Genomic DNA, 13672 nt, shown 5'->3' with positions numbered 1-13672 from the left:
CTTGTTGGGATACATAGCACCCATCACAATGTTGTTCTGGTGATATTGCCAGGCAGAATCGTGCCCATTGTCGATGAGAAGTCATGATTCCATGATGCGGGATTCAGCACCTCCTCTGCATTTTCTTCGTCATCTGACTCATCAAAATCAGTGCCATGACCACTATCAACATCGGTGTCTTCTTCTTCCATCTGGTTCAGCATGTGCCCATCTACCTCGTCAGCGTCCGCCTCGCCACTGTAATAACCATCGGTATTTCCTCCTTCTACCTGACTACTCTGCCTTGGTTCGTAAACATCATCTCCAACATTTGACAAAGATAACCGCATCCCTTCACTGCTCTGCCCAGGATCGTAGCCACCCTCGCCTTCATGTGAAGTGACCTCCTTCTCGACGGGAAGCACTAATGCAACAGGATTGCACATCCTGTGTTCACAACCTTGTAACCACCGCACCTACTCAGAGTCTCGCTCTATTGGCCTCAAATAGAGTAAATGATTGAACTTTACTGTGTCCACAACGCATGAACACTGACGGTGTGTGTTTCATCATCAAGCCCTAAACTTGTTGTCAACTATTCTTTCAACTGACTGATATGTCTCCAAAGTATCTATAATTTATGAAGTATTCATGCTGTTATATTATCATTCTTAGATGTTTTACAATCATTTCATAGCAACTTTATATCATTTTTTGGGACTAACCGATTGACATAGTGCCCAGTGCTAGTTGCTGTTTTTTGCTTGTTTTTTACATCGCAGAAAATCAATACCAAATAGAGTCCAAACGTAGCAAAACTTTTTGGAGATTTTTTGGGACCAGAAGGCCACCAATGGGCCAAGGAAGTACCAGAGGGGTGCCCTGAGGGGGGCACAACGCACCTGGGCACGCCCGGGGGCCCAGGCGCGCCCTGGTGGGTTGTGCCCACCTCGGTGGCCTCTCGCACCACCTCTTCGCCCTATAAATCGTCAAATATTCCAAAAACCCTCGCAGAGACCCTAGACCAGAAGTTCCGCCACCACAAGCCTCTATGGCCACGAAAAACCAATCTAGACCCCGTTCCGGCACCCTGACGGAAAGGGAAATCATCATCGGTGGCCATCTTCATCATCCTGGCAGCCACCATGATGAGGAGGGAGTAGTCCACCCTCGGGGCTGAGGGTTTGTACCAGTAGCTATGTGTTTAATCTCTCTCTCTCTCGTGTTCTTGAGATGTCACGATCTTGATGTATCACGGGCTTTGTTAATATAGTTGGATCATATGGTGTTTTCCCCTCTCTATCTTGTTGTGAATTGAGTTTTCCCTTTGAGATTTTGTTTTATCGGATTGAATACTTTTATGGATTTGAGAACACTTGATGTATGTCTTGCTATGAATACCCGTGGTGACAATGGGGTATCATATTGATTCACTTGATATGTATTTTGGCACTCAACTCGCGGATTCCCGAGGTGACATTGGGGTAATCTATGCATAGGGGTTGATGCACGTTCTCGTCTTTTGTTTCTCTGGTAGAAATCTTGGGGCACTCTTTGAGGTTCTTTGTGTTGGATTGAGTATTATGAATCTGAATTTGCTTTGGTGTTATTTTAGCACGAACTCTTGATAGATCGATTGGAAAGAATAACCACTACTGCAGGATGCTGCTAACGCGACGCTACGATCAGAGACCCTTCGACGAAACTGTGTGCGATGCAATAATCGCAAACGGTGGTGTAAAAAACCTGTCAAAAAAGGTGCAAAACATTTGCGATGGAGGATGCATCAAACACGGTTCAGATTTTAGTTGCGTGTGCGAGCAGGGCATACGGTTCAGTTCAATTAACCGTTTGCGATGAGGATGAACAAAAGAAACGGGTAGCCAGATGAAGGTGTGTGCGATGTACAACATACGGTTCACTCGGATGAATTGTTTGTGATTAGGCAACACAAAATAAACGGTCAGCCAGATCAAGGTGTGTGCGATGTACAACATACGGTTCACTCGGATGAACTGTTTGCGTTGAAACAAGAGAACAAAAACGGTTCAATATAACAAATACCATAACGATTGCAAGGTTCAAATTCAAAGATTATAATGCCCAAATTCACACATTGCACACTTCGTCATTTCTGCAAAGGGATCAGCCGCTGACAAGTCATGTATGGGTTTGAAACAATGACTTCCAACTACTCTATCATATGCTCTTCCAATACGAAGTTTAGCTTTTTTGGAGCCTCTTCCATTCTGCAGTACCTGCCGGCTCTGATCAACATACCATTCATCTTTCCTAATTAAATGCGTGTTCAACCTCAGTACCCTCAACACCCTTGCTCTGGCAAGAAAGAACCTGGAGAGTGTAATCTTCAGTAAGGTCCCTCGGTAGGAGTTCAAAGTAATATTTGGGAGATGCAGATCCAGGAATTCGATGTGATTGTCGTTATAAACATTATCCACCTCCGGGCCTATTATTATCTACAAAAGAAGAGAATGTGTTAGTGCCTACATGCCGTTTTTAACACTACTACAGTCCTATTTGGTTTGCAGGATTTGTAAAATGCACCAACGTGCCATCTTCGATCTGACATGATTAACATGGGCATTTGATTACAATCTAGAAACATGTAGCCTTCTTCACAAGAGGTTGGATTGGATGAAAAATTCCCTAAGAAAACTAGTACAGATGAATCCAAAGGAGAAATGCTTATGGATTGTAACCATATGAATCAAGCAACCAATATGGGGTGGGGTGTATGTCCTGAAATCCTCCAAAATTCCTTCAGAAGTCGTAGTACATTGTCATTGTAAACTTGGGAAAAGGTGCAAAAAATTGAACTCCCTTATGGTTAACATTTAACAGGAAAGGATCACCTTGATATATAGCTTCTTCAGGCACGGAAAGCATCTCAGGCAACTGACAACTTGGTCCAGGTTGGGGCCAACAGATTCTAGTGCCAGGACCTTCACTGTGCCCAGAATCTGGGTGAAGCTTTGCTGAATGATAGACGAACATACATCTTCAAAACTAGAAATAATGTTGATATCAAGAAGGAGAGGTATAAGGCGACTGTTGTACCTGAAAGTAGTAGTATTTGACAGACGAGTAGCCCACCTCTGTCAATTTCGGCGCAGAAATGACATTGATTCTTGTTAGACCTTATTGATCACCTACAAGTAATCTCTCAAGTGAAGGTGTGTCCTCAATGACCATATTGTGGTCTACCTTTTTTGATCTCCCGTTGCAGCACCAACAACACACATAAATAGTCCGGAGAGTCCTGGAGGTGATGTGCAAGGTACTCGACCAATTCATCGCCTAAAGACGAAGGAACTCGAGTGCAGTACAGCCGCTGAGTAGGCGCTCCATGTCATCCTTTGGGATGTAGACGACGACGAGCTCGAGGTGCTTCAGTCGTGGTAGAAAAAGAGCGGGCGCGTCATTAAGGGGGGGATGGCAGTTCATGAACTTGGCGAGGCGCAGCGTGGGCGCGAAGCAGAGCGTGGACGTTGGCAGCAAGCACATATGCCCATCATTAAAACCGAGCTTCTCGAGCTGATCTATGGCGGGGGATCGGAACCACTTGTCAAGCTTGGCTCGGTCCTTGCCATTGGAACGGAACTTGCCCGTGATACGGCCTTTGATTGGGCCATGGTGACTGCCGAGGATCTGGGAGAACACATCCAAGCTTTGGCGATAGCCATGGCAGAGCTCATGGGCATCGAGGAGGTCGATAGGGGTGAGGAGCCATAGGGGGCGCCACCGCCAGGAAAGGGCGGCTGTCCTTGCCCGATATTTGATTGGGAGGAGGGATATGATGACTATCAACATATCATCGGGGAGGTTGTTGATGAAATCTAGGCCTGCTGGAGTCGCTTGCGGTTCTTTCTCGACCCGCCTCTGCTTGTTGGCAGCCTCGTTCTCCACCTCGTCGGTAGCGACGGAAACCTCTGTCTCCATATTCACGTCGTGCTCCGGTGCTTCAGCAGCCCCGGCGTCGCCACTCCCTCCGATGGGGTGCTTCGGCGGCATCCTCATACACTGACGACTTTGAGGACTCAGAGCGGTGTTGAGGATGCGGGCGGAGAGAGAGGATTGTGTGTGTGGCGAGGATGGGGGGGGGTGCGGCCGCTCGGCCGCGCCATTAATACAGACCAGTGGGAGCGAGGCGGGCGGCGGTCCAAGGCTGTCTCGCTTCCCGGTGAAAACGACTGCTTAATCTCTATGAATGAAATCTATGCTTAATTACTGAATTTTAGTTGCAAAAATAGATAGTGCTATTGATTTTTAGCTGCATATTTTGACAAATCGCAGTGTCTCTTGGCTAGTGCTGAAGTCTGGCTTTAATTTGCATACCGTAATCTGAACCGTTTGCGTTGAAGTGATGCACAGATCCTGCGTTGAATAGCTTGCATATGGGTGTTCTATCTAAAACGTTTGCGATCAAGAGCTGCAGAAATCCGGCTTCGCACATTTTCTCTTGGCTTCCTGGGGAAGCTGTCAGTTTGCACATGAGTGTTCTAACTAAAACGTTTGTGATCAAGAGCTGCACAAATCCTGCTCGGCACATTGTCCCTTGGCTTCCTGGGGAAGCTGTCGGTTTGCATACGGGTGTTCTAACTAAAATGTTTGCGATGAGTGTTTTATATTTAAAAACCATTGACGTTTTTTTCAAAAGAAAATCGTTTGATAAGTCTGTACATTAAGAGAGAAAAACGCAAGTTCGTTCAAACCATATCTTTCATTCAGTCACATTGCGAATTTATATTCATATGATCAAGAATTCGAGATACAGTATTAAACCCCAAAAAACTATTTCTGGCGGTGGTGGAGGCGGCATGCCGCGCCGTCGTTGTCGTTGTTGTCCTTCGGGATGCCGTTGTTGAAGTCTTCATGGCAGCATAAAATGTTCTTCACTTGTAAATCAAACATCATGTCGTCGTGCGATTGACGGGCGGGGCACGGGAGGACGGCAACTGGCGCCGCTGAGAGGTAGCGGTCGACGGCAGCGTCCCATGCCGCTGAGGGGGGCGCGCGCACGGGCACGGTGGGTGCAGCCAAACGCATGGGGACCGACGCCATGGTGGGTGGAGGGGCGCGCACGGGCAGGGGCACGGGCGCGGCGGGTGCAGCCAAACGCACGGGGCCCGGCGCCACGGTGGGTGGAGGGGCGCGCACGGGCACAGGCACTGGCGCTGGCATGTACACGAGCTCGCACAGGTCCGCGGAGACCTTGCTGACGCCCGCGGCTTCCAGCTCTGCGATAGTGCTCGGCGACCAGCCCATCAATGCTATGGGGATGGTCGCTGGCGCGAGCGCGGGGATGGGAGCTGGGACAGGAGCGGGGGCAGCAACTGCCGCGGCCAGCTCATTCTGGGCCATGTCCATAAGGCCCCATTCCTCCTTATTTTCTATCTCCTCCGGCTCGGAGTCGACTTCACCAAACTTGAAGACTAGTGGCAGATGATCATTCTGCGCCATGGCATTGGTGGAGGTCTGCGGGAGGGAGGGGAATGGGAGGCAAACAGTAAGGCCGCCCGTATTAAACAGCGGCTCAGGCGCCATTAATGGAGAGGAAGGCGGGCGGCCATGGAAGTCAAAGGGCTCGCTTCCCAGTGAGCCTGCGCAATGTACAGCTCGCACGCTTGCCGGTGAGCCTGCGCATTGGAGGATAGCTTGCATGCCTCTCGGTCAGCCTGCGCATCGGACTCCACTCACACACCTCCCATTCAGTCAAGGTCAAGCAGTTGTCCGCATGGCACCTCCTATAGCCATTAAAATGAAGACAGTGGTGTCACGTGAATGGTTAACAAACGCACACGATTTGACTTATACAAACGTTTGAGATATTAAAGTGGCAGCTATTTTTTCAAAATGCCTTTGTTGGCTGTTGCTACCTCTTGAGCATGCGTTGGTTTTCCCTTGAAGAGGAAAGGGTGATGCAGCAAAGTAGCGTATGTATTTCCCTCAGTTTTTGAGAACCAAGGTATCAAGCCAGTAGGAGATTACACGCAAGTCGCCTAGTACCTGCACAAACATTCAAGAACCTTGCAACCAACGCGATAAAGGGGTTGTCAATCCCTTCACGGCCACTTGCAAAAGTGAGATCTGATAAAGATAATAAGATAAATATTTTTGTATTTTTGTTGTATAGATTGAAAAGTAAAGATTGCAAAATAGTAAACTAGAATTATAGATCGGAAACTTATATGATGGAAAATAGACCCGGGGACCATAGGTTTCACTAGTGGCTTCTCTCATGATAGCATATATTACGGTGGGTGAACAAATTACTACTGTGCAATTGATAGAAAAGCGCATAGTTATGAGAATATCTAGGCATGACCATGAACATAGGCATCACGTCCGTGTCAAGTAGACCGAAAGGATTCTGCATCTACTACTATTACTCCACACATCGACCGCTATCCAGCATGCATCTAGAGTATTAAGTTCATAAGAACAGAGTAACGCATTAGGCAAGATGACATGATGTAGAGGGATAAACTCAAGCAATATGATATAAACCCCATCTTTTTATCCTCGATGGCAACAATACAATACGTGTCGGTTCCCTTTCTGTCACTGGGATCGAGCACCACAAGATTGAACCCAAAGCTAAGCACTTCTCCCATTGCAAGAATGATCAATCTAGTAGGCCAAACTAAACCGATAATTCGAAGAGACTTGCAAAGATATCAAATCATGCATATAAGAATTCAGAGAAGAATCAAATATTGTTCATAGATAATCTTGATCATAAACCCACAATTCATCAGATCTCGACAAACACACCGCAGAAAGTATTACATCGAATAGATCTCTAAGAACATCGAGGAGAACTTTGTATTGAGAACCAAAGAGAGAGAAAGAAGCCATCTAGCTAATAACTGTGGACCCGAAGGTCTGTGGTAAACTACTCACACATCATCGGAGAGGCTATGGTGTTGATGTAGAAGCCCTCCGTGATCGAATCCCCTTCCGGCAGATCGCCGAAAAAGGCCCCAAGATGGGATCTCACGGGTACAGAAGGTTGCGGCAGTGGAAAAGTGGTTTCGTGGCTCCCCTGGATGTTTTCAGGGTATAAGAGTATATATAGGCAAAAGAAGTAGGCCGGTGGAGCTACGAGGGGCCCACGAGGGTGTGGGGCGCGCCTACCCCCCTGGGCGCACCATCCTGCCTCGTGGCCGCCTCGTTGCGTCTCTGACTTCCACTCCAAGTCTCCTAGATTGCGTTTGTTCCAAGAAAGATCCTCGCGAAGGTTTCGTTCCGTTTGATATTCCTTTTCTGCGAAACACTGAAATAGGCAAAAAAACAGCAATTTGCACTGGGCCTTCGGTTAATAGGGTAGTCCCAAAAATAATATTAAAGAGCATATTAAAGCCCATTAAACATCCAAAACAGATAATATAATAGCATGGAACAATAAAATATTATAGATACGTTGGAGACGTATCAAGCATCCCCAAGCTTAATTCCTGCTCGTCCTCGAGTAGGTAAATGATAAAAACAGAATTTTTGATGTGGAATGCTACCTAACATAGTTTTTAATGTAATTTTCTTTATTGTGGCATGAATGTTCAGATCCGAAAGAATCAAGACAAAAGTTTAATATTGACATAAAAATAATAATACTTCAAGCATACTAACTAAGCAATTATGTCTTCTCAATATAACATAGCCAAAGAAAGCTCATCCCTACAAAATCATATAGTTTGGCCATGCTTCATTTTCGTCACACAAAATGCTCTCATCATGCACGATCCCGATGACAAGCGAAGCAATTGTTTCATACTTTAGTATTCTCAAACTTTTTCAACTTTCACGCAATACATGAGCGCAAGCCATGGACATAACACTATGTCTGGAATAGAATATAATGATGGAGGTTGTGTGGAGAAGACAAAAAAGGAGAAAGTCTCACATCGATGCTGCTAATCAACGGGCTATGGAGATGCCCATCAATTGATGTCAATGCGAGGAGTACGGATTGCCATGCAACGGATGCACTAGAGCTATAAATGTATCAAAGCTCAACAAAAGCAACTAAGTGGGTGTGCATCCAACTTGCTTGCTCATGATGACCTAGGGCATTTGAGGAAGCCCATTGTTGGAATATACAAGCCAAGTTCTATAATGAAAAATTCCCACTAGTATATGAAAGTGACAAAATAAGAGACTCTCTATCATTAAGATCATGGTGCTACTTTGAAGCACAAGTGTGGAAAAAGGATCGTAGCATTGTCCCTTCTCTCTTTTCTCTCATTTTTTTAATCTTTTTTGGGCCTTCTCTTTTTTTATTTGGCCTTTCTCATTTTTTTGGCCTTTCTCTTTTTTTATTTGGCCTTTCTCCTTTTTTTAAATTTCCTCACACCAGACAATGCTCTAATAATGATGATCATCACACTTCTATTTATTTACAACTCAAGGATTACAACTCGATACTAGAACAAAATATGACTCCATATGAGTGCCTCCGGCGGTGTACCGGGATAGGCAATCAATCAAGAGTGACATGTATGAGAAATTATGCATGGTGGCCTTGCCACAAATACAATGTCAACTACATGATCATGCAAGGCAATATGACAATGATGAAGCGTGTCATAATAAATGGAACGGTGGAAAGTTGCATGGCAATATATCTCAGAATGGCTATGGAAATGCCATAATAGGTAGGTATGGTGGCTGTTTTTGGAAGATATAAGGAGGTTTATGTGTGATAGAGCGCATCATATCACGGGGTTTGGATACACCGGCGAAGTTTGCACCAACTCTCAAGGTGAGAAAGGGCAATGCACGGTACCGAAGAGGCTAGCAATGATGGAAGGGTGAGAGTGCGTATAATCCATGGACTCAACATTAGTCATAAAGAACTCACATACTTATTGAAAAAATCTACAAGTCATCAAAACCAAGCACTACGCGCATGCTCCTAGGGGGATAGATTGGTAGGAAAAAACCATCGCTCATCCCTGACCGCCACTCATAATGAGGACAATGAAAGAAACACCTCATGCTTCAAATTTGTTACACAACGGTTACCATACGTGCATGCTACGGGACTTGCAAACTTCAACACAAGTATTTCTCAAATTCATAATTACTCAACTAGCACGACTCTAATATCACCATCTTCATATCTCAAAACAATCATCAAGTATCAAACTTCTCATAGTATTCAATGCACTCTATATGGAAGTTTTTATTATACCCATCTTGGATGCCCATCATATTAGGACTAATTTTATAGCGAAAGAAAATTACCATGCTGTTCTAAAAGACTCTCAAAATAATATAAGTGAAGCATGAGAGATCAATAATTTCTATAAAATAAAACCACCACCATGCTCTAAAAAGGTATAAGTGAAGCACTAGAGCAAAAATTATCTAGCTCAAAAGATATAAGTGAAGCACATAGAGTATTCTAATAAATTCCGATTCATGTGTGTCTCTCCCAAAAGGTGTGTACAGAAAGGATGATTGTGGTAAACTAAAAAGCAAAGACTCAAATCATACAATACGCTCCAAGCAAAACACATATCATGTGGTGAATAAAAATATAGCCTCAAGTAAAGTTACCGATAGACGAAGATGAAAGAGGGGATGCCTTCCGGGGCATCCCCAAGCTTAGGCTTTTGGTTGTCCTTGAATTTTACCTTGGGGTGCCTTGGGCATCCCCAATCTTAGTCTCTTTCCACTCCTTATTCCGAAATCCATCAAATCTTTACCCAAAAACTTGAAAACTTCACAACACAAAACTTAAATAGAAAATCTCATGAGCCCCGTTAGTATAAGAAAACAAACCACCACTTTAAGGTACTGTAATGAACTCATTATTTATTTATATTGGTTTTAACCTACTGTATTCCAACTTCTCTATGGTTCATACCCCCCGATACTAGCCATAGATTCATCAAAATAAGCAAACAACACACGAAAAACAGAATCTGTCAAATACAGAACAGTCTGTAGTAATCTGTATCAAACGTATACTTATGTAACTCCAAAAATTCTTAAATAAATTGAAGGACGTGAGTAATTTATCTATTAATCATCTGAAAAAATAATCAACCTAAAAGCACTCTCCAGTAAAAAATGGCAGCTAATATCGTGAGCGCTAAAGTTTCTGTTTTTTTACAGCAAAATCGCAAAGACTTCACCCAAGTCTTCCCAAAGGTTCTACTTGGCACAAACACTAATTAAAACATAAAACCACATCTAAACAGAGGCTAGATGAATTATTTATTACTAAACATTGACAAAAAGCAAGGGACAAAAATAAAATTGGGTTGCCTCCCAACAAGCGCTATTGTTTAACGCCCCTAGCTAGGCATAAAAGCAAGAATAGATCTAGGTATTGTCATCTTTGGTATGCAATCCATAAGTGGCTCTCATAATAGAGTCATAAGGTAATTTAATTTTCTTCCTAGGGAAGTGTTCCATGACTTTCCTTAATGGAAATTGGAATCTAATATTTCCTTCTTTTATATCAATAATTGCACAATCGTTCTAAGGAAAGGTCTACCAAGAATAATAGGACATGTAGGATTGCAATCTATATCAAGAACAATGAAATCTATGGGCACATAATACCTATTTGCAACAATAAGAAGATCATTAATCCTTCCCAGAGGTTTCTTAATGGTGGAATCCGCAAGATGCAAATTTAAAGAACAATCATCAAATTCACGGAAACCTAACACATCACACAAAGTTTTTGGAATCGTGGAAACACTAGCACCCAAATCACATAAAGCATAGAATTCATGATCTTAATCTTAATTTTAATAGTAGGTTCCCACTCATCATAAAGTTTTCTAGGGATAGAAACTTCTAATTCAAGTTTTTCTTCATAAGATTGCATTAAAGCATCAACGATATGTTTAGTAAAAGCTTTGTTTTGATCATACGCATGAGGAGAATTTAACACGGATTGCAACAAGGAAATACAATCTATAAAAGAACAATTATCATAATTAAACTCCTTGAAATTCAAAATAGTGGGTTCATTGCTATGTAAAGTTTTGACCTCTTAAATCCCACTTTTACCAATTTTTGCATAAAGATCTAAAAACTCCGAATCATTGGGACGCCTTTTAACTAGAGTTGACTCATCTCCAGTCCCATCTTTACCAAGATTCATATTGGAAAACAAAGATTTAATAGGATACACATCAATCACTTTTAGATCTTCATCATTATTATCATGAAAACTAGAAGAACACGCTTTCACAAAGCAATCTTTTTAGCACGCATCCTAGCGGTTCTTTCTTTGCATTCATCAATGGAAATTCTCATGGATTTGAGAGACTCATTGATATCATGCTTAGGTGGAATAGATATAAGTTTCAAAGAATCAACATCAAGATAAATTCTACCCATGTTCCTAGCCAACTCATCAATCTTAAGCAATTTTTCTTCAATCAAAGCATTGGAATTCTTTTGCGAATTCATAAATTCTTTAAGACTAGTCTCACAATCAGAGGGCATCTTATTAAAATTTGCATAAGAGTTGTTGTAGGAATTACCATAATTATTAGAGGAATTACTAGGGAACGGCCTAGAATTAAAGTTTCCTCTAAACGCGTTGTTACCAAAATTGTTCCTACCAACAAAATTCACATCCATAGATTCATTATTATTCTCAATCAAAGTGGACAAAGGCATATCATTAGGATCAGAAAACACTCTTATTAGCAAACAATTTCATAAGTTCATCCATCTTTCCACTCAAAACATCAATCTCTTCAATCGCTTGAACCTTTTTACTAGTAGATCTTTCGGTGTGCCATTGAAAATAATTAACCATAATATTATCTAGGAGTTTAGTAGCTTCTCCTAAAGTGATTTCCATGAAAGTGCCTCCCGCGGCCGAATCTAAAAGATTTCTAGAAGCAAAATTCAATCCGGCATAATTTTTTTGTATAATCATCCATAAATTTAAGCCATGTGTAGGGCATTTACGTATCATTAATTTCATTCTCTCCCAAGCTTGTGCAACATGCTCATGCTCAAGTTGCTTAAAATTCATAATATCGTTTCTAAGAGAGATGATCTTAGCGGGAGGAATATACTTAGGGATAAAAGCATCTTTGCACTTATTCCATGAATCAATACTATTTTTAGGCAAAGAAGAGAACCAAGTTTTAGCACGAGCTCTAAGCGAAAACGGAAATAGCTTCAATTTAACAATATCATTATCCACATCTTTCTTCTTTTGCATATCGCACAAATCAACAAAGTTGTTTAGATGGGTAGCGGTATCTTCACTAGGAAGGCCAAAAAATTGATCTTTCATGACAAGATTCAACAAAGCAGCATTAATTTCACAAGATTCAGCATCGGTAATAGGAGCAATCGGAGTGCTAATAAAATCATTGTTGTTGGTATTGGAAAAGTCTCATAATTTAGTATTGTCTTGAGCCATCGTGAAAAGCAATCAATCCAACACACAAGCACGAAAGAAGCAAGCGAAAAGAGACGAACGAAAAAAGGGCGAATAAAACAGCAACGGTGAAGTGGGGGAGAGGAAAACGAGAGGCTAAGGGCAAATAATGTACTACGAGGGATAAGAGTTTGTGATGGGTACTTGGTATGTCTTGACTTGTGCGTAGATCTCCCCGGCAACGGCGCCAGAAATGGCTAGTTGATGGGAGATCAAATCTTGACTTGACTTGGCGCAAATCTCCCCGGCAACGGCGCCAGAAATCCTTCTTGCTACCTCTTGAGCATGCGTTAGTTTTCCCTTGAATAGCGTAAGCATTTCCCTCAGTTTTTGAGAACCAAGGTATCAATCTAGTAGGAGATTACACGCAAGTCGCCTAGTACCTGCACAAACAATCAAGAACCTTGCAACCAACGCGGTAAAGGGGTTGTCAATCCCTTCAAGGCCACTTGCAGAAGTGAGATCTGATAAAGATAATAAGATAAATATTTTTGGTATTTTTGTTGTATAGATTGAAAAGTAAAGATTGCAAAATAGTAAACTAGAATTATAGATCGGAAACTTATATGATGGAAAATAGACCCGGGGGCCATAGGTTTCACCAGTGGCTTCTCTCATGATAGCATATATTACAGTGGGTGAACAAATTACTGCCGAGCAATTGATAGAGAAGTGCATAGTTATGAGAATATCTAGGCATGATCATGAACATAGGCATCACGTCCGTGTCAAGTAGACTGAAACGATTCTGCATCTACTATTACTCCACACATCGACCGCTATCCAGCATGCATCTAGAGTATTAAGTTCATAAGAACAAAGTAACGCATTAGGCAAGATGACATGATGTAGAGGGATAAACTCAAGCAATATGATATAAACCCCATCTTTTTATCCTCGATGGCAACAATACAATACGTGTCGGTTCTCTTTCTGTCACTGGGATCGAGCACCGCAAGATTGAACCCAAAGCTAAGCACTTCTCCCATTGCAAGAAAGATCAATCTAGTAGGCCAAACTAAACCGATAATTCGAATAGACTTGCAAAGATATCAAATCATGCATATAAGAATTCAGAGAAGAATCAAATATTGTTCATAGATAATCTTGATCATAAACCCACAATTCATTGGATCTCGACAAACACACCGCAAAAAGTATTACATCGAATAGATCTCCAAGAACATCAAGGAGAACTTTGTATTGAGAACCAAAGAGAGACCCGAAGGTCTGTGGTAAACTACT

The sequence above is a fragment of the Aegilops tauschii genome, chromosome 7, assembly GCF_002575655.3.
Source record: "Aegilops tauschii subsp. strangulata cultivar AL8/78 chromosome 7, Aet v6.0, whole genome shotgun sequence".
Classification (NCBI taxonomy): Eukaryota; Viridiplantae; Streptophyta; class Magnoliopsida; order Poales; family Poaceae; genus Aegilops; species Aegilops tauschii.
Note: the sequence above shows the minus strand (reverse complement) of the source record.